The following is a 22,358-nucleotide window of genomic DNA, read 5'->3' as shown; positions in this document are numbered from 1 at the left end:
TCAGCTAACCGCTCTCTAGGAATTTCACTGTACTCATGATGGTACGTTGATCTACGTGCACTTCGAAAACCACCTATCGCACATGTTACTTAACACAAAATGACATTAAAAATATTTGTGCGTGACCGAGATTTGACTACAGCGCTGATCGTCATTGCTGACTATTCTTTAAGTGATGTGATATAACACCTTTTCAGCCAATATCAGTTAGCAAATCAGAACTTCATATTTCATGATGTCCTTACATGGACATCTTGCGAAGTTTGAAATATTGAACAAACAAAGAATTAATAGCACTCTGTCGTCAAGATGGAACCAAATCCCGCGAAAGGGAAGATCCAACTTCGAATCACAACCTAGAACTCATATGTGCAATATCTGAAGCTGAAATAAAAGGTAGAATAAGTGCCTTGTAACCTTATGTTGTTTGGCTCTTAAACTAAACTAAAAATTATAGTGTTAGTAAGATTAGTGGTGATGGAGTGTCTACATGCTGTTCTATCATAACCCAACCTAATCTGTAGTCGTTAGCGAACCTGTGCCGTACATATACATGCATTGTTACTGTCAGTGGTATACATTGGAACTTTTGTACATCAAGCGCAAATAATCCATTACTCTGTGATCTTTGCACTGTAATCATGCCTCTGTAGTCTGTGCTTATTCTTTATACTACTTTGTGGTAATTCCTACGCATATATTAACTTCTTACTGTACACTGGGTTTCTTGTTGCTGGGACTTTAATTAGCAACCCCATCCAGAATTTCATTATATATCTATTGGTTCTGAAAGGAACCTGCAACCGAATCTATTTGACAACGAATAAGTAACGCTACTGTACCCCAAAACCAACACATTCAGTGCTGATGGCGATAACTGTTTGCTTTATCATGTCTCTAGCAGTGGTGTTATTTGCTTTTGTTCCGTTAAAGCTTTAATAATTCGTCCTGCAGTTCGCTTTCACTTCATATTTCTAATCAATCTTTGCAGTGGCGTTCAATACAATCAGTATGCAGTAAGGAAAGGGCGTGCTGATCTGCTTATATCTGTCTCAAAACGTAGGTTCCTCATAATTATCTACATTTATTGGTCTAAAACACTGCCTTCAGCAACCCTAGTTCTTGTTATGATAACCACGTTTCAACTAACAACAGCAGTCACAAATTTTACCTCGTATGGTATCCTACGTATGAAAGGACCTTCAATCACACAATACCGTAAGTGCATGGATTAAATTTCATGTTGTTCCACGTAGCAGCAAACCTATATAACATTCATACAGGTACCTGTAAGAGTTGCAGTACGAGGGATGGGGAGAGGGGGGGGGGCTGGAGTGATACACTATAATTTCGACTAATTGCGTCAGCTTGCATTGTCGGAAAGCGAGGTATGTGAGGGGCTTTGTATAACTGCGTGAATAAACAAATTATGTTATACACAGTGATTATGGGGGCCGTATTTGATATTGCTTAGTAAAGCGAGCAGATATGGATTGGCTCAACAAATAAAATCGCAAAGTTAAAAGAAATTGATGTAAATTAATTAATTTAGTTTCGATGGTTTATTATTCCATACGAAGTGGTTGAAACCAGCGGCGTAGACAGACATTGGGTAACGAACACCCTATGGCGGTTACACATGGAGGCCGTTAGTATTCACTAAAGCACATCACGGAAAAATTACTAAATTATTACGTAACATACGGTTGATGGCCATCAAAATCATTATACCGTAGTCCCAGATATTAATGAACATCTGAATCACTCTCGATTTAGGTACAACGAGAATTACAGTTACACACGTGGCCAGACCTCACAAACAAAGAAACAACTTAAAACCGTAAGAAAATTCACCCAAAAAGTGACATACGTGGCGTGTTTTTTAAGTAAGTACCGTTCTGAAATTAAAAAAATACGTGCTAAGATATCTCAATAATTTTTTTTTTTACATGAAAACCTATACCTTAATCTACGCACTGGCGCCATTATAGTCTGATTCTTCCTTGTTTAAGTTGTGTACTGAGTGTTTAAGAATCCTCCGATAATCGTGAGTTCCACCGACTGTGAAGTACGTGCTGTTATAAGATTTCTTAGTGCTAAAGGCCTAAAAGCGATTGATATTCATCGTGAGATCTGTTTAGTTTAGGGAGAAAATATTAAGAGTGATGGAATGGTAAGAAAGTTGGTGAGAGCATTTAAAGATGGCCACACAAATGTGCATGATGAACAACAGAGTGGGCGTCCTTCGGTCGTTAATGAAAGTCCGGTGCAGGAAGTGGACAATAAGGCGAGAGAAAACAGACGCTGTACGATTTCCTCCTTGCGGGATGACTTTCCTAATGTTTCTCGTAGTGTTTTGTATGGCACTGAAGAGATGATGTTTGGTTTGTGGGGCGCTCAACTGCGTGGTTATCAGCGCCCGTACAATTTCCCAATCTTTGCTCAGTCCAATTGCGCCACTTTCCTGGATGATAATGAAAGGAGGAGGACAACACAAACACCCAGTCATCTCGAGGCAGGTGAAAATCCCCGACCCCGCCGGGAATCGAACCCGGGACCCCGTGCTCGGGAAGCGAGAACGCTACCGCGAGACCACGAGCGGCGGACTTGTATGGCACTGTGAGCGAGCACTTGAATTACCGAAAATTGTGAGCACGTTGGGTACCGAAAATGTTGACGGATGCGCACAAAACCAAACGTTCAGGCAGTGCATTGACTTTCCTTGAGCGTTACCACAACGACGGTGCTGATTTATTAAGCGAAATTGTTACGGGCAATGAAACATGGGCGGCGTACGTCACACCAGAGTTAAAGCAACAGTCCATGGAAGTTGAGGAAAGGCATCGTTTTCCTGCAAGACAATGCCCGTCCGCATGTGGCGTATCAGACCAAAGATCTCATCACATCTTTTCGATGGGAAACTCTAGATCACCCTCCGTACAGCCCCGATCTTGCGCCCAGTGACTACCATCTGTTCCTGCACTTGAAGAAACACTTGGACTGTCAGCGTCTTCAAGACGATGACGAAGTCAAAACAGTGGTGATGCAGTGTTTAACAAGTCAGACGGCAAACTTCTATGTGGAGTGTATTCAAAAACTGGTACAACGTTATGACAAGTGCCTCAGTATTGACGGAAATTTTGTAGAAAAGTAGATTAAGGTACAGGCTTTCACGTAAAAATTAAATTATTGAGATATCTTAGCACGTCTTTTCTTAATTTCAAAACGGTTTTTACTTAAATAACACGCCTTGTAAAATTTCACAGAATCACCTTAATGAAACATTAAGACATTTTAGCACACTCTGGTACTCCACATGGACTCAGAACAGATTCCACTCACCCGCATGGCGAACACTGTAGCTCCAGTACAAGTTACAAGAAAAATGTCTGAATTTTATAAAATACCTGAATGAGAATAATCTGTCCATCTTAAAGATAATTAATCGCCAGAAAAACTCTACATTTCTACTTGTTAACCTTGACACAATGAGTCGGAGCGAAAATGTGCTTATGACCATGGTACAAAGAAACTATTTAATATTTCAGCTTTACCCCACAAATTTTTTGTAATTATGCAAGAGCTCGACACGTTTTCTCAAATGAACATGTTTTACTAGCAGTTATTTCCCAAATAGAGTGCAGAGATGATGGCCCAATGGTCACCCTCACAATTTACCAACATGATCTTCTAACACTTCCCTGAATAAACTGGCTCTAAAGGACTCATTACGAGAGTTATCTTTGATGATGTAACTCATATTTGTACCTTATATTCGTCATATCAACAAGAACTCCACAGCAGTGTCCGCACCTCAGGCCTGCTCATCTAGTAGTGCTCCAGCACGGTGGACTTCGCCGGCCGGGTCGCAGAGAAGTTCTAGGCGCTACAGTCTGGATCCGCGCGACCCCTACGGTCGCAGGTTCGAATCCTGCCTCGGGCAAGGATGTGTGTGATGTACTTAGGTTAGTTAGATTTAAGTAGTTCTAAGCTCTAGGGGATTGATGCCCTTAGAAGTTAAGTCCCATAGTGTTGAGAGCCATTTTGCGGTGGACTTCCGGAGACGTCTCCTTTTCCAGTTGCACGGAGGGAACCTTTACTATCGGCTGTAGCCAACAGCCACCCTCTACTCTCGATTCTGTCGATCGTTTCCGAAGCCTGCAAGCAATCTCTTTGCATAGCTTTCCTACAGTTTATACTCTGTCAAAGCCAACTACACTCTATGCTAGGTACTTCCTCGCCTTTCTGTATCCCATCACCTTCAAACTACATGCAATCTCAAAAGCACGGAGGGGTAAAAACAGGCAATGAGAGGTGTGACACATTAAAATAAAACACAGATGGGTTAAATCTTGTGTCAAAAGGACATATTTCATAAGTATAAATTCTTGTTATACCACAGAGAACAAGGGCAATCAGTCTAGTGATACTGTAATATGACTGGCATTCACGTGGTGTACATGGAGCGTACCGACAGTAGCGCTTCTGTCAACCTAGTATCAAGCCGCCATACCACGGAACTCCACATATGGCTGAGTCATGATTTTGTCGTAGCACAGGGGCGTTACAATGGATGGGAATACTGACTTTCTGGAGTGGCTAACACTTTGTTCAGTTGGTTCATTTCTTGCTCGATCGAATCGCCATTTCCCAGCTGCCTCAGCTACCCAGAGCGTACATTCAACTTGTTTTTTTTTTTAATCACTGAAGAAAATCACATAAGCGTCATATAAACAAATTCAATGCGCAAGCTTCCACAGGAAACGTTGTGCCTGCTGCGGCTAGTCTACTGCACTGACAGTTCATAGTAAATATCGCGTAGTGCAAAAAAACAAACAAAAAAGAGTTGTTGAATGCAACTCTTCCGTAATTCAGTGTACTTAAAGTCGGCAGTCTGCTAACAGCATCAATCTGTTCGAAGCTCGGAAATAATATACTTCATTTTATAAACCACCAGCAACAGTAAAACCTTGGGAAACCGTTTCCGTGAAGGGCTCATGCTGCCTGTTGTGATCTGAACAATTTCTACTTCACCGACTTCGGCCGGCTGACGCTAGCTGGCTTCAGCCCAGGTGATTGCGACGGATCGCACCTTGTACCTATGATCTGCAGTGGACGTTTCTATAATCACACTGACAAGCATAAATCTATTTAATGTTGTGGTAGGATTTTTCAGTATGAAGTACTTCCTGTAAGCTTTGTGTACACCATGTAGTAGCAACAACGTTGTAACCACGATTTCACATCATATGACGTGAGGAGTACTTGGTATGTAATCTACTAATTCCAGGAAAATTGTAAGTTAAACAGGAGTTTGATGCATGAGAGGCTCCATGCCCTCTTTTGCATGTCTCCTCTCATTTTCATCAATTTTATTAATGTTCTATGTCATTGCACGGTAGTAACAGACCGAACAAGGTTATTGTAATGAGAGTATTTGTACTGCATGCAAAATTCGTCTGAATTAAAGAGGTACAAACTCTTCCCCGCCACGACAGCTCGCATAATATGGCGACCCTTGCCTCGGTTCTTTCCTGTGACTGCTGAGACTCTGTCAGGACTTGATCGATAATTTTTCTCATTAAAGAAAAACACTTTAATTAGTTTTCTTTGCTGTAATCAGAGTTCGCGATAGAAATATTTTGAGGCTATCGTATAATAGACATTGATTTTGTTCGTTTATTTAGTAATTTCATGTTGTTTTATTTTGTGTGTGTTGGTTGATGTTTGTGGGTTCTGTACCACATCACATTCCGCTGAAACTGACAGCCTCACTTCAGCGTTGAATTTGTTTTGGAGGGGTTGTTTTATCGACATTTGTACTTTTGAGTTAATTTTTTTTTTAGTATTGGGAGTCGGTTAGTGCAATTTTTGTGTCAAGTGTTATATGGGGTTTTCGCTGTTATACTTTTGTTGTTGATGATGTTCCGTGAATGAATATCACTCGTAGCAGGGCGCGACTGTAGTCGAACGCATCTCGAATAAATAGACTGCACAAGATGGAGCAGGATCAGGGTAGTATCAGGGTTGAGCCAGATGAAGAATTCTTAAGTTTTCCTACGGGACGGGAGATGTGGAACACGGACGTTAGACGCGAATCGTAAGCAGATCGAGAACAGGAGGGTCTGGACGGTGAAATCAGTGAGAAAGAATGGGACGTAGAAGTGAACAGGCATGTGGAGGTTCTTGTTTATATAAATAAGAACACAAATGAGAACATACCGAGGAAAATTCGGCCTCGACAGTATAACAGTGTTCAAGTATCTACAGTAACATCACCAACTGGTGAAGAGGGGCCTCGTCAGCCGAAAGGATTTATTGTTAGAGATTTTGGGGGTGGTAAAGAACATAAAGCAGGGCCTAGAAAAGGCAATGGATGAAGAAGAGAATAAGGTACTTGCGGTTGTGAACGAAGTGAAGAGTGAAGTAGCCAAAGTCGGTAAGACGAGTGTCGAGGCGAAGAAAAGGGCCGTTCAAGCCAAGAAGGAAGCAGAGTTAGCAAGGGTTGAAGCAGCTGGCGACAAAAAAATGGCAAAAGTCGCAAATAACCGTGCAAGAATCGCTAGGCAAATTGGACACGTGAATGCGGTAGGAATTGATGCAATAAAAGCCCGGGGGAAGGAAGCACTGGCGAGTACAACGCAAAGAATGGAAAGCGTGGAAGAACGCGTTGCGGGTACCACCCAAAGGTGTGAAAGTGTAGAAGAATGTGTAGCACACCTGGAATGCCAAGTACAAATTGGTACACCGCGTCCAGAGGCGACGACTGGCGGACATGGAAGTGTGACGCCTGACGGCGGCCCACCGTGCATCGGTTTGGCGCAAGATAGTGGACTACTAAGCGCGCATAGCAGCCCAGAGAGCGAACGGACGCAGAATTACAGCCCGATCGGAGTAAGAAACGCTCAGTTCTAGTGTCATTATGGGGCAGGACTATGTGGTCACAGCACGCACCAGGAGATGTCAACTCGTGTCGAACGGGCGGGTGCGTTTGATACTAGAAGCAATAGAAATGCGCAAGAGGGACCTGAGTCTTGATTACAAACACTTTTTATCGGTCCTGAAATTCCAAACTTTTTGGGAAAATGGAAGCTCACTTCACCCAAAAATTTGGCTGTCATAGTTTTCTAACACGCTATCAATATCTTGGCCATTGACAGCAGCATTAGAATATATCTGCGGGCACATCGAGGGCACGGCAGCTGAGAAAATGTACGGTGTTGCGGGTACCTGCCGAACGTACCAGGAATTCACCGACGCGTTTCTCGGAACGTATTGGTCACGCGAAATGCAAGACCGAATAAAACAAGAAATCATTTTGTATCAAGATCTGGATGCGTCAGGATACAAAAGCCCCACGAAGCTCTTTCAGTCTCTAATTTGAAAGAATCAGTTTCTTGATGTGCCACATAGTAATGGTGAAGTAATTAAGTTCTGTTTCACGAAACTGCCAAGCAACTACCAGCAAGCGCTTGTAGGAAAGTACGGAGCGAATATCAAAACATTCAAAAGCCTTCTGCGCAAGTTGGAGTTAATTTTTGAAAAAGAAGCAGCACATGATCGAAGGAAAGGGCAAAATAACTATTACAATGGCGACTTTTGTGGAGCACCGTACAATAACAACAACAATGACAGGAGGAATGAGCGTGATGGAACATACTGGAGGCAGAACTAAGGGAGACAAAATTCAGGACGGCAGAGTAACTTGCAGAGACAAAACGATACCCGCCAGTACGACACGAACTGGAGGCGCAGAGATTCAGATGAACAGCAGGATGAGTCAATCGAAACATATGGTCCTAACCCGAGTTTCAATCACAGAAACAGAAATGAAGAGCGAGATTGAAGCCAGGACCGTGCGGATTCGGCTGGGGGAAAATCGCACAAATACTCGGACAGAGCCGTTAACATACGTTGAAAAGTAGGGAGCGCGAAAGCGTTTTTTGTATTGGAAAAAAAAGGTGTTGCTGTGTGTGGAACCAAAGGGAAACATTTGTAAAATAGACTCGGTTAGAATGCATCTTTCTGTTGTGTACATATTAGACATTAAGTGTGGTAATTACTTTTTATTTTATATTCTTTAACATGTACATGTGTAACTTGTGTGGGTTACGAAGCGACATATGATGCTGCACGATATTGGTTAACTCAGAAAGCAAAGTGTCGGTCTAACTCACTTTTCCGGACTTTCCGTTACACCGGGGAGCCACCACTCTTCCGAGTCATTGGTAACACAGACTGGCTCTTCATGTGTGTTTTGGCTTTACACCATACCTATTAGTGTGTCTTTTTTGAGGAAGAGCCACTGGGTGCATATCGACAGTGTTCTGGGCACGCATTACAGCGTTGCACCATTTGTTTGATTTCGCAGTATTTGTCACTGGTGTTATGGGCACACAGTAGCAGTGTTGCACCTATTTTCAGTGAGGTTTTTTTTCGTTGGCGTGTTGGGCACGCCACAGCGCGTTGCACCATACTCTTAGGGTTTCGAGGCGGATATACAAAGGTGGCCATTGTGCCCGCCCATGATGCTGCTGCTGGGCGCAACCTTTCTAGAGTGTGGCGAGTTTCTCGTAAGATGGTACGTCACGTCTCTGAACGCGTGCGGTCGTAGGGATTTTTCATATGAGCGGTGTAATGCAGTAGGTATTACGTTCCTCAACAAGTCCGGTTAAGTGGTGTCTTGGTGTGAGACATATCACGCAAGAGAAAAGTATGGTATTTAGAAGAACTTGTTTACAGAGGTAGAGTCTTTGCACTGTATATTGCGAAGTCTGCCGTGTTTTTTGTGTAAATTTTCCCCCGTAAGTTTCAGGACATCCAGTTCCATCTCAGATGAGTAGCGACCAACTCAGCGTATCGGCCACACCAGAGACAGCAACATCCATCGAGGTGTCTCAGCGGGGCAGGACGGGTGAGTATGTATGGTAAACGGGTGTAGCCGATAAGTTATATATAATATTTTTATTAATTTCCATTACTAATGCAATTGCAGCTAATTTTATCTCGTCTAATATGTGTTCATTCTGTATTTGTGTCCGGCAGCCATATCTTGAGCAGTTTCAGGGATCCTTCGAGGCCTCTGGGATCAGATGTGGCGAGGGACGTGCAGTGGTGACTGTAGATTGCGTAGTTAGCGTAGTTAGGGAGGTTAAAGAGTCACTGGTAGTTGTGAGCATGCTCCAGTGATGGGTAGGGCATAGTCGGTATTACATATAGTATTTTAGGGTTATAGGTAGCGTACTTCAGCTTTTATTTATCTTAATGAATCCATAATTACACACACACACACACACACACACACACACACACACACATACATACACACCAGTATTAACAGTGGGCCCATATGTTAAGTCACTATTCCTTATAAGTAAGACTATGGTAAATACTGTCAGCAGAGTATAAGACTTTTTATATTGAAGTAGCGTAACAGTTTTATTCGTGTAAATATTCATTTCTATTAATTATTTTATTGAATATACAAAATACTACGTGAGACAATTGTATGAAATTTTAAATGCTGTATTTGCAAAACGTTTTGGGGAGGCACGCTTTATAAAAGTATTTCAGTATGTAAGTAGGCTGTTTAGGTTTTTATATTGGTAACGCCACGTAGCGCTCTGTATGAAAATCACTGGCTGTGCTGTGTGCAGTCTGTGGCTAGTTTGCATTGTTGTCTGCCATTGTAGTGTTGGGCAGTTAGCTGTGAACAGCGTGTAGCGTTGGCATTTGGAGGTGAGCCGCCAGCAGCGGTGAATGTGGGGAGAGAAATGGCGGAGTTTTGAAATTTGTAAGACTGGATGTCATGAACTGCTATATATATTATGACTATTAAGGTGAATACATTGTTTGTTCTCTATTAAAATCTTTCAATTGGTAACTATGCCTATCAGTAGTTAGTGCCTTCCGTAGTTTGAATCTTTTATTTAGCTGCCAGTAGTGGCGCTCCCTGTATTGCAGTAGTTCGAGTAATGTAGATTTTTGTGAGGTAAGTGATTTGTGAAAGGTATAGGTTAATGTTAGTCAGGGTCATTCTTTTGTAGGGATTTTTGAAAGTCAGATTGCGTTGCGCTAAAAATTTTGTATGTCAGTTTAAGCACAGTCGTGTATAATTTTTCTAAGGGGACGTTTCATATGTCGACCCTTAGCCGAGGATACCTCACTGGAATCTACTGATTTTTTCTTGTAGTTTGTGTAATTAGTGTAGCTTTTGTTTATTGCTAGCGCGTAATTATAGAGTGAATTTCCTTTGTAGTTGTAGTTTTTCATTGTTGTACAGTAAAACAGTTGTGGTATGCATGTAGATTTGCAGCAAGTATTTCGCAGCTGCGCTTGCAATTAACTAGATATTATTTTCAGTGCCATGTTAATGTGTTCCCTTATTTTTGCTCTTCAAATTGTGTTTTTCTGTGTTGTCGTGTGAAATATTCTGTGAAAAACGTAATACTAGGCTCCAAAGTAAACTGAGAAATGACAGTGAAGACGAAAGCAGTGTGTTAGCGCCACCGTGTAATGAATTAACTAATGTTCAACATAGTCATTTGGTAATTGTGCATAGGGAAATGAAGCGGGCGGCAAACAATGGCGTAGGCAGTGAAACAATTAGTGAACAGGGAAGCATTATCGATCGATCGCTCGGCAACAGCTCGCCTCAGGAATCCGAAATGACAGGACACAATTTTGCAAATACTGTAGATTCAGGTTTTTCGTCCTCACCGTTTTCGCAAATAAGTCAAGACACATTTTCTGCTTGTCAAAATGTGAATGTTGCCGGTGCAAATGCACTGCCGAAAAGCGTAGAGGAACAGATTCCAGACACTAATGCATCGTTATTACAGCTAATGCAACAAATGGAACAAAATCAGAGACAAACACAGCAAAAGCTTCAAAAATTAGACACAATGGAACAAAATCTTCAAAAGTTATACACAATGGAACAACACCAGAGACAATCACAGCAAAAGCTTCAAAAGTTAGACACAATGGAACAACACCAGAGACAAACACAGCAACAGTTAGACGCAATGCAACAAAATCTTCAAAAGTTAGACACCACACTTGAACAAGCACGTGAAGATTTAACTACTGAGTTACATAAAATCGAATCGAAATGTCAAAAAGTCTGTAATGACGTAAAACCACAAGTTTGTGAGCATTTCCAACCTATTTTTTCGCGTCATGAAAATGCATTACAGAATCACGAAGCAGAAATTAAAGAACTGCAAACTACTGTTCATGAAAATCATGAGACCTTGCAAGCTAAAATTGACTCAGTTGCATCTACCGATTCGGTTATGCAACTTGCAAAAACTCAGGAAAACTTAAAGGACACAGTTGATACGATTTTAACACAAATGGTCACTCTGGAACTTGGTTCAGAAAAACACACAGAGGAAATAATTTCACTAACGGATAAAGTAGCCGAACTTTCAGATCAGTTCACTAACTTATCTACAAAGGTAGATGATGATCTGAATGACACAAGACCTGTAGCCATCACTGACACAGAAGAGTATGAACAAATTAAGAAATTCAAACAAAATCAGAATCAAATTAATACGCAACACAAAAGAGAAATCTGGGAAGTACAAGATCAGTTGGCACAAGTGATACAAAAATTACATATTTCAGAGGACACTCGCCCTCCAACACGGGAAGATGGACTTAGAAATACGGAACAACCACAAAATAATAACACAGGACACTTCGGAAATTATGAAAGAAATTGGCAAGGCACACCGAATTTTGAGATGGAACCACCGAAACGACGTGACAGTGACCGACATGTGACTCGCCGACATGATGATTTTGACTATAAGCTGTTCATTACTACACGTAAATTCAAAACATTTAAGAATTCGGGCAACGACATTCATCCACAAGCATGGCTCCATCAATTCTCTCATTGTTTTCCTCCCAACTGGTCGTTAGAGCACAGATTTGAATTTATGTGTGGCTACTTAGAGAATGAACCAGCTGAAAGAATGCAATCGGTCGTTCACGATTGTCACAGTGGAGGAGAATTTTACCATGCGTTCCTCTCAGCATATTGGTCTCAAGCTACACAAGACCGAGTAAAACATAGCATCATGAAACATTTTGAACAATCTGAATTTTCCAGTCTTGTCAAATACACTCCTGGAAATTGAAATAAGAACACCGTGAATTCATTGTCCCAGGAAGGGGAAACTTTATTGACACATTCCTGGGGTCAGATACATCACATGATCACACTGACAAAACCACAGGCACATAGACACAGGCAACAGAGCATGCACAATGTCGGCACTAGTACAGTGTATATCCACCTTTCGCGGCAATGCAGGCTGCTGTTCTCCCATGGAGACGATCATAGAGATGCTGGATGTAGTCCTGTGGAACGGCTTGCCATGCCATTTCCACCTGGCGCCTCAGTTGGACCAGCGTTCGTGCTGGACGTGCAGACCGCGTGAGACGACGCTTCATCCAGTCCCAAACATGCTCAATGGGGGACAGATCCGGAGATCTTGCTGGCCAGGGTAGTTGACTTACACCTTCTAGAGCACGTTGGGTGGCACGGGATACATGCGGACGTGCATTGTCCTGTTGGAACAGCAAGTTCCCTTGCCAGTCTAGGAATGGTAGAACGATGGGTTCGATGACGGTTTGGATGTACCGTGCACTATTCAGTGTCCCCTCGACGATCACCAGTGGTGTGCGGCCAGTGTAGGAGATCGCTCCCCACACCATGATGCCGGCTGTTGGCCCTGTGTGCCTCGGTCGTATGCAGTCCTGATTGTGGCGCTCACCTGCACGGCGCCAAACACGCATACAACCATCATTGGCACCAAGGCAGAAGCGACTCTCATCGCTGAAGACGACACGTCTCCATTCGTCCCTCCATTTACGCCTGTCGCGACACCACTTGAGGCGGGCTGCACGATGTTGGGGCGTGAGCGGAAGACGGCCTAACGGTGTGCAGGACCGTAGCCCAGCTTCATGGAGATGGTTGCGAATGGTCCTCGCCGATACCACAGGAGCAACAGTGTCCCTAATTTGCTGGGAAGTGGCGGTGCGGTCCCCTACGGCACTGCGTAGGATCCTATGGTCTTGGCGTGCATCCGTGCGTCGCTGCGGTCCGGTCCCAGGTCGACGGGCACGTGCACCTTCCGCCGACAACATCGATGTACTGTGGAGACCTCACACCCCACGTGTTGAGCAATTTGGCGGTACGTCCACCCGGCCTCCCGCATGCCCACTATACGCCCTCGCTCAAAGTCCGTCAACTGCACATACGGTTCACGTCCACGCTGTCGCGGCATGCTACCAGTGTAGACTGCGATGGAGCTCCGTATGCCATGGCAAACTGGCTGACACTGACGGCGGCGGTGCACAAATGCTGCGCAGTTAGCGCCATTCGACGGCCAACACCGCGGTTCCTGGTGTGTCCGCTGTGCCGTGCGTGTGATCATTGCTTGTACAGCCCTCTCGCAGTGTCCAGAGCAAGTATGGTGGGTCTGACACACCGGTGTCAATGTGTTCTTTTTTCCATTTCCAGGAGTGTATTTTGAAGACATGTTGCACAAGAATCAGTACCTGTCAAACCCATACAGCCCCTCAGAACTCATCCGCATTTGCTTAATCAAATTATCTGAATATTTACGACATATTATTTTGGCAGGACGTTGCAAAGACGACATTGAAGCTTTTCAGGGGCTCTTACAAGAACTGGAAATTGACACTGACAATCGCGGAACACGAAAACAGGAGCACAACAATTACAGGTCACATCCGTCACAATCCCGCGATGACAGAAATAATAACTGGACGCGACAAGGCTATTCTCACAACACAAATCGTGACCAAAACAGAGACCACCCATATGACAACCGTTGGCATAGTAGTAATAATTACAGGGAAAGATCACCTCTCCGCGGTAATGACTATCACAGAGACAATCAGAGAAGCAGACAAGATGGGAACCAAAACAATTATTATTACAGGAGACAGAATAACTTTAGACGCAATGGTCCAGTGCGCAGTTACGATTCAGGGAGAAGTTCTCCACCACTTAAGCAACAAGAAAGAAACTACAGGAACTACCAATATGACGACAGACGATATGATCGTAACGACAGACCTGAATTGCATCAGAACTGGCGGGATTTAAACAGGGCAGGGCCCTCTCGACAAGGTGAATTTGTAGAAGTTAGGTCTCCAAACCCCAATAACGACGCACGCCAACAAAGAGACAATAGGCAATGACTCATACCGCTGGCAGCCACAAAACGTACGTATGAAACTAACGACGCAGCTGCCGTAGCTAGTAATTACTTAAATATGGAAGACATTAGGGACATTTTACTCCAAGAACACGACGTAAAACATAACAACATTGCATATCCTGTGATTCACATTACAGTAAATGACGTAAAATTTATGGCAGTACTTGACTCTGGCAGTCCCATTTCAGTAATTAGTGAAACAGCCTTTAGCAAATGCAACAAATCGAACGATTGCCCCACACTTCCGTTACGTAAGATTAAATTACAAGGTGCAATCTTTGGAAAAAGTGTAGATGTACGCCAACAAACCAACTTAGAATTCTTTTGTCAAAGCCACAGCTTCTCTATGAACTGTCTTATTGTTCAATTATTGTCGACGGAAAATATACTGGGAGTAGACTTTTTGAGTGAATACAAAGCAATCTTAAGCTTTCACGATGCTGAAATAAGTTTAGAAAAAGAAGGTAAGTCAGTAGCTTTGAAATTTGAAGATTGGCTCTCAAATCATTACGAAGAAATTAATCGGCTTTACCTCCTGTTACACAACAGTTCGGAATTTTCGACGGAACTTGACACTAACAATCACTCTGCAAGTACTGACAGGGATGATATCGACGGCGCATTTGATACTAATGAGTTAATTCAGAATAAAATTCAAAAAATTGAGAATTGTAATGACACTGATAGGGAGGACCTTTTTGAGATTTTACAAGCACATTCCACAGTTTTTACTCACAAAACAGGAACAATCGAGGGATTTCAATACCAATTTCGTGTTCGTGAGCATACTAAATTTTGTGTTAGACCATACGTAATTCCGGCGCATTATAGGGACCGTGTTAGAACAGAAGTACAATCTACGCTTGACGAGGGCATTATTGAGCCAGCAGTAAGCTCATACAACAATCCATTACATGTTGTTGAGAAGAAAAATGGATCGATCAGACTTGTCTTAGATTCGAGACAAATCAATACTATCATCATTCCTGAAACAGACAGGCCACAAACGTTGGAAGAACTTCAACAAAATTTTAATGGTGTAAAAGTGTTGTCTTCCATTGATCTCAGATCCAGCTTTTATCAGATCGAACATCATCCAGAATGTAGAAAATACACAGCGTTCCTTTGTTTCGGCGTTTGTTATCAGTTTCGGTAACTTCCTTTTGGTTTGAACATTTCTTCGGCAGCATTCATTCGCGGGCTAAATTTCATATTACCTGAGTTCTTAAAACGTCACATCACCTTATATGTGGACGATATTCTAATAGCAGAAGCTTCATGGGAACAACATAATCGCATCCTCGACAGTTTCTTACGTATTTTTGCAGAATCTGGAATTACAGTTAACTAGGAAAAGTCTGAATTCGGTAGGTCAAAGGTGAGGTTTTTGGGACATATTATTTCTTCTGAAGGCATTCAGCCGGATCCTGAAAAGTTAGAAGCAGTCAGAGCCATTCCAGTTCCATCCACAAAAAGACAAGTCCGCAGTTTTCTAGGTCTCGTAAATTTTTACCGTCGTTTTCTGAATATGCAAATTCTAGTTACACCAAAACTTTGTTCTCTCACTGGAAAAAATACTATTTGGAACTGGGACGAACAAGCACAGTTGGAATTCAATTCTTTGAAAGAATCGCTACTTAACGCGCCAATACTAGCTCATCCAGATCTGTCACAAGATTTCTGCCTTAGCACGGATTCTTCTAAAGTCGGTCTTGGTGCCCATTTATTTCAAGAAACCACAGAAAATGACACTACTGTTCAGAAAACCATTGCTTTTGCCAGCCGAGTGCTAACAAAATCTGAAAAAAATTATTCCGTTACTGAATTAGAAGCTTTAGCTATCGTTTGGGCATTTAACAAATTCCGTTTCTTTCTTCCTGGTAAGCACGTAAAAGTATACAGTTATCGTCGTGCATTACAATTTCTTATGTCTTAAAAATTAAATCATGACAGGTTAAAACGTTGGGCATTGTTTCTGCAAGAATTCCACTTCACAATAGTCTACATTCCCGGCAAGGAGAACATTGTTGCGGACGCACTGTCACGCGCACCGGCTGGGCTTGAGAAAAGTAACACAGAAGGCAACCTCGAGAAAAATTTCAGTATTCTTTCCATTCAGAAAGTCGCCTTTGAAAACTTCATCACCACATCTTTAAAGGACATTGCTCATGAACAAGATAAAGATCCGATTTGGAAAGACATCAAACGTAAATGGCATGAAAAGCCGCACTCTCAGATTCGGCATTATTATCTGGTTAGAAACAACATACTGTTCAAACGCTGCACTGTTGATGACAAGCTATGGGTACTTTGCATTCCTGACGATTTTGTTAATAAGCTCATTTGGTACATTCATTTCAGCTATGCACATTTTGGTCCACGAAAATGTTATCATATTCTTCGGACGACTTGTTATTTTAACAATATGGAAAAGAGAATTCGAAGAGTCTTGTCTACTTGTAAACTTTGTCAAAAGGCGAAACCATCTACTATCTCACATCGTGCTCCGTTGTTTCCTATTATTCCTTCTAAATTAAAAGAATTAGCTGCTGTTGATCTCCTGGGACCCCTTGTCAGAACATCGAATGGATTTTCGTACGTTCTAGTCGCTGTTGAACTTACTTCAAAATTTCTTTCTTTCACTCGTTACGTAAAGCCACTGGACGGTCTGTATCCAACGCCTTTATTAAAAATTTCTTACGTGAAGTTGGACACGTTAGTAAAGTCATTTCAGATAACGGACCGCAATTCAGATCTGCTGTTTGGTCACGCATGCTTCGGAATCATAAAATCAAACCTGTTTTTATTTCATTGTACTCACCACATTGTAACCCGTCTGAAAGGATTATGAAAGAAATCAATAAGCTTTGCAGACTTTATTGTCACAGAAAGCATCAGCATTGGGACAGATATTTAGACTTATTTCAAAATGTGCTGAATGAAATGCCTCATGATTCCACTGCTTTACCACCTACTCTTGTACTGAAGAATGAAGAACCACCGAACAGAATCAGAGAGCTTGTACCTTTCCCGAATACACGTAAACTTCGACACAAGGACATAATTGATTTGGCTATTAAAAATGTAAAATCTGCAGCAGACAAAAGGAGAAAACAACACGGTAAAGCAAATGCTAAGAAATTACATATTGGTCAGAAAGTTCTCATTAAAGCTCATTCATTGTCACATAAGAAGAAACACTTGAGTCACAAATTCTTTCTAGTTTACAATGGACCTTACAGAATCCGACGTATACCACATGATAATTGCGTTGAAGTTGAAACCCTGCGTACTAGGAAGCGTAAAGGATTGCACCACATTTCACATGTAAAACCGTTTATTGAAAGATAATCTGTTTTTTAACTTTGTCCTTGCCATATAACTTTTCACTTTACATCGCTAGTATGCTTTGTCAGACTTAGAATCTGTTAACATGCAACAATGTTTGAAGTTAAATATCCAGTCAAGAACCAAGAGAACTTATTTAAACAGAAATTACGAGTGCACTGTTATTGTGAACAGACGACACAGTGTTATTGTGTGTGTGCATTTTTGCTTGTTAGTTGCACGATTACGTAACGACTATAAGGCTCACATACTTAGAACATTTACCAGTACTGCTAATGGGATTTTAATGCAAGATTTTGGTTTACTTGAAAATACATTCCGGATTTAAAGTACTTTCTGTGAGATACCAGATGACACAGTGGTTAGTTTATGTGACAGCTACACGATTTTATCACGACGCTACTAATGAGTGACAATTTACAATGTTGCTTTTGCGGTGTTTCTGTTTTATATCTGCACAGTTTTTCTGAATTATTCTGGAAAGTAAAAAATGTATTAGTAGTAACTTTTGTGGTATAGCTACAATGAGACAGACTCTTTCGTAGCACAACAATACGTTACATTCGTTACATTATAGTACTTTCTTGATCACGGTAAGGTACGTAATAACTACGATATCTATGCGCAAAGCATTTCACTTTCGTTTATGATGAGGTAAGTGTTGTGTCGGCAGATTAGCCAACACAACGCACACTAATTGAGAGAGGAGGCCGAAATGCACGCGTCAACTCACGCAGGCTGGCGATAGGTCTGAAACAGGATACGTAATGAATGCTATAAAGAAAAGTACGTAGCTGCTGGAATACTTAACTTTAATCCATCATTTGTATACAGCGTTCTTGATGATACAAGTGAGACTCTCTCTTGAAATGGTTAATGGCGCCTTGCTAGGTCGTAGCCATGGACTTAGCTGAAGGCTATTCTAACTATCTCTCGGCAAATGAGAGAAAGGCTTCGTCAGTGTCGTCGCTAGCTAAGTCGTCCGTACAACTTGGGCGAGTGGTAGTAAGTCTCTCAAGACCTGCCGTGTGGTGGCGCTCGGTCTGCGAACACTGACAGTGGCGACACGCGGGTGCGACATGTACCAATGGACCGCGGCCGATTTAAAGCTACCACCTAGCAAGTGTGGTGTCTGGCGGTGACACCACTGTAAGTACATTGACTTCAGCAGAACTTTGCTTACAGAGGACGATAACTACGACACTTCCACAGAATTATCTTACAGCAAGACGCACATTTACCGCTACAGGACACGCATTTGAGTGCTTAATTTTGTACTTAAGCCATTTATTTTTTAAGATTTTTGAATTACAAAGAAAGTTTTCCGTGATACATTTCATTCCATTGCTGTAATCTGTAACACCTGAGGGTATAATTACATTAATCCTCAGGGGTGTACACGCCTACTTTGTGTACCATATGTTTGGCAAGCACAGGGAGCCCTAGCCAATATGGTATTTTCTTATACAACTTTACACATCGGTACCATATTTCTCTAACACATAAAATACACAGCTATCTGATCATTTAACTGAGAGACACAAACATTTTTTTACTATGTCAGTGACACATGTTTACACAATTACACACTTGGGTAACTTCACACTTATAAAATTGTATTTTGTCTGTACTTTGTGAACTGTTCATATTTTTTTAGGAACCATTGTGATACTATGAGAGCTTTGAATGATGTATTTGGTATGGGATCATGATTTTTAAAGTACGTTTGAGGTAGATGACACTTTTGAAACGAGCAGAGAATTTTTTGTAGGTTTTAAAATATTCAGAAAGCTATGAGGATTTTGAGATGTGATTGATCTGTTATGATATTATTATTATGTCGACAATGTGTATTATGCTGTTGAGATATGTTTATGATCAATGAGATGATGCTATATGAGGAATTTGATTATGCTACATATTTATTATGATGAAATATTGAAGAATGTCTACGAATATGTATATGTGTATTAAGGTAAGGAATAATGAGTAGTGGTTAGGGACTCTGGTTTGTGAAAAAGGTTGTTGGAAACCAAGAATCGTACTTTAAGAGTTATGAAATATAATGCGTGAACGTATTACAATGCCGACAATAATTTTTTTGGACACTGCTATATCAATAGGATTTTGTTTCTACAGATCTGTAACGCAAATTCTTGACCTTTGAAATATTATTATATGAGACTGTCTCTGTAGCGGAAACTGCTGTCGTAAATATTTCCGCAAGAAAGTTTAGTGACCACCCGCACGTAATGCGTTGTGGGCACCCAGCTGTGTCAGACACCTGGAGAAAAAGCCATTAGTGTGTGCCTTTTCAGAGGCACAGGTAGAAAAGGGAGGCCATTATTCTCGCTATTCACATTCCTTTGTAGAAAGCATCGCAAATACGACACACTCAAACTTGAAAACATATGATTATACTGTGGAGCTCTTAATTTATGATATTTACTAAAATGCCTAATGAAACGATGAGAAACATTTCACGGGTATTGTCTTGCTAGTTGAGAGAAATGCCATATGGCTTGCTTTATGTATTTATTTACTCATTTTGTTTAATATCAAGTTTCTAATTGCAGCAGCATTGGTTAAAATAAAATTTAATAGATGTACTAATATAAATATTTTATGCCTACAGATCCAGTAAATAATTTTATGATCTATTAAAAAAAACGAAGGAGCATAAAAAGACATTTCCCTTCACAGGAATTGCATACGGAATTTTCTTTTCAACTACTTGGTAATTTTTTTGGTAGGATAACTTCTTGTGGTGCACCACTTTAATTACATAGACATTAAGATGTGAATATACATTTCCCTTGTCTGCATTGTTGTCTTTAATGTAATATTTTTTCTGCTTGAGCTATGTCATGTTCAGATATAAGTTATTGCATTTGCTGCTGCTGTTTGCCAGGTATAGTGCTACTAAATTTCACTTTGTATTACTCTGTTAAGCTAGTTTTACTACTGTTTTATTTTTCTTGTTGTTGCACATTGGCTCATATTTGTTGTAATGTTGCATTACTTGGTAATTTAGATTTACTGTAGCTTGCTTTGCAATTTTCCATTTTTTTTGGTCATTGCTGTTTGTGTTAATTGTTTTGTGCTGCTGCATTGCCTCGTCCCTTAGTTTAGCATCTTAGCTCAGTAGATTTAAGTTAGCTTAAGAGGGGATAGCCTATAAGAGAATGAGTTGCGATGAATTTGAAGAAATGCACTGAGAGGCTATACGAGAAAAGTACAGAAAGCAGGTATAGATAGGAGTTTTGGAAATAATGAAGAACGAAGGGAGATCTCCGAGAAGTAAAGAAAGTTTTGTTTGCAAAATACTGCAGTAAAATAAAACCCTGTCCTTTCCTTGTATTATTCCACTATATGTTTGTGTAACCTTGTGTATCTATGTTCTTCCTGTCTTTATATGTTTAGCTAAAATGATGTATGTTGTAGAATTTTTCTGGTACTAAGCTACATTGACTTATGACGAGGAATACTGTTATCCTCAAATATAATTTGCATTTATAATATGTCATTTTCTTTGTAAAGATGTTTACACATTATTAATTCTGTTTTGTTTCAATTCTCATGTGCAAAATTAATGTTTCGAAAACTATTCTCATTATTTTATTTATTTACTTATGTCATAATTCTTCTAGCACTGATGTATATGTTAATTTCTATTCTTTTGTAAAGTCCGTGTTACTACAAATGTTATCTGTACTGTTATGTTTTTAATGATGTATTTTGTACCATTATTATTGTATTCTTATGTTATAAAATTGTAATTGACACCAGTTCATCAAATTAAGTAACTTGTAAGTTACATTTCACTGCACACGTTTCTGTTGGTCATAGTATATGGACAACATGTGAGAAGTAGGACTGATAGTGTTTGCACGTGTGTTAATAATTCAGCAAGGGACTGGTTAACAGCATTGCTGGTTCTAAGGACAATTAGAAAAAAACTTTGTGAGTGCACAAGTGGTGGTTTATGGACTTGCTATATTATCCGCAAGACTCTTCAATAGCGATTGTGCACCTGCACTGTCAAACAGATGGCTGCTGGCCATCTCTACAAGGACTACAGTGGGTCTGCATCTTTGATGATCCACCAATACCATTATCTCTACAAGGACTACAGTGGGTCTGCATCTTTGATGATCCACCAATACCATTATCTCTACAAGGACTACAGTGGGTCTGCATCTCTGATGGCCCACCAATATCATTATTTCTACAAGGACTGCAGTGGGTCTGCATCTCTGGTGGCCCACCAATACCGACCGTAATCTCTACCAGGACTACAGTGGGTTGCTCTGTGATGACCTACCTCCCAATATTCTTCAAAACGTCGAATGACTCTGCTGTGGGTGTGCTCTGTTGTGGCCTATTACCTGTCAGCATGTCAAGAGTCAGCACTGTCTTTCCATTGGAAGGACAACACTACTTCTTCAAGACTGCATGGAAATCCACTACTACCATGTGCATTTTCTTTTACTGCTCAGACTTTGAGAAAAAAAGAACACTGCAATTTTACTGTGATGAATGATCAGGACTGTCTTTATGGACCGTGAGAAAATTTTAGCTTTTGACCAACATTGTATCAATAAATGTGTGCATTTGATATCTTTGTTATTGTAATTAAACAGAGATTTCGCATTAGCCAGCAGGAAGGGCAGATACGTCGGGACCTCAGGCGCATGCCCTCATGTGGACAGTGGAACCAGGCTACCTATCGGCCGATTAATT

Source organism: Schistocerca cancellata, chromosome 4 (genome assembly GCF_023864275.1).
Source record: "Schistocerca cancellata isolate TAMUIC-IGC-003103 chromosome 4, iqSchCanc2.1, whole genome shotgun sequence".
Lineage (NCBI taxonomy): Eukaryota > Metazoa > Arthropoda > Insecta > Orthoptera > Acrididae > Schistocerca > Schistocerca cancellata.
This window is presented reverse-complemented; position numbering follows the sequence as displayed.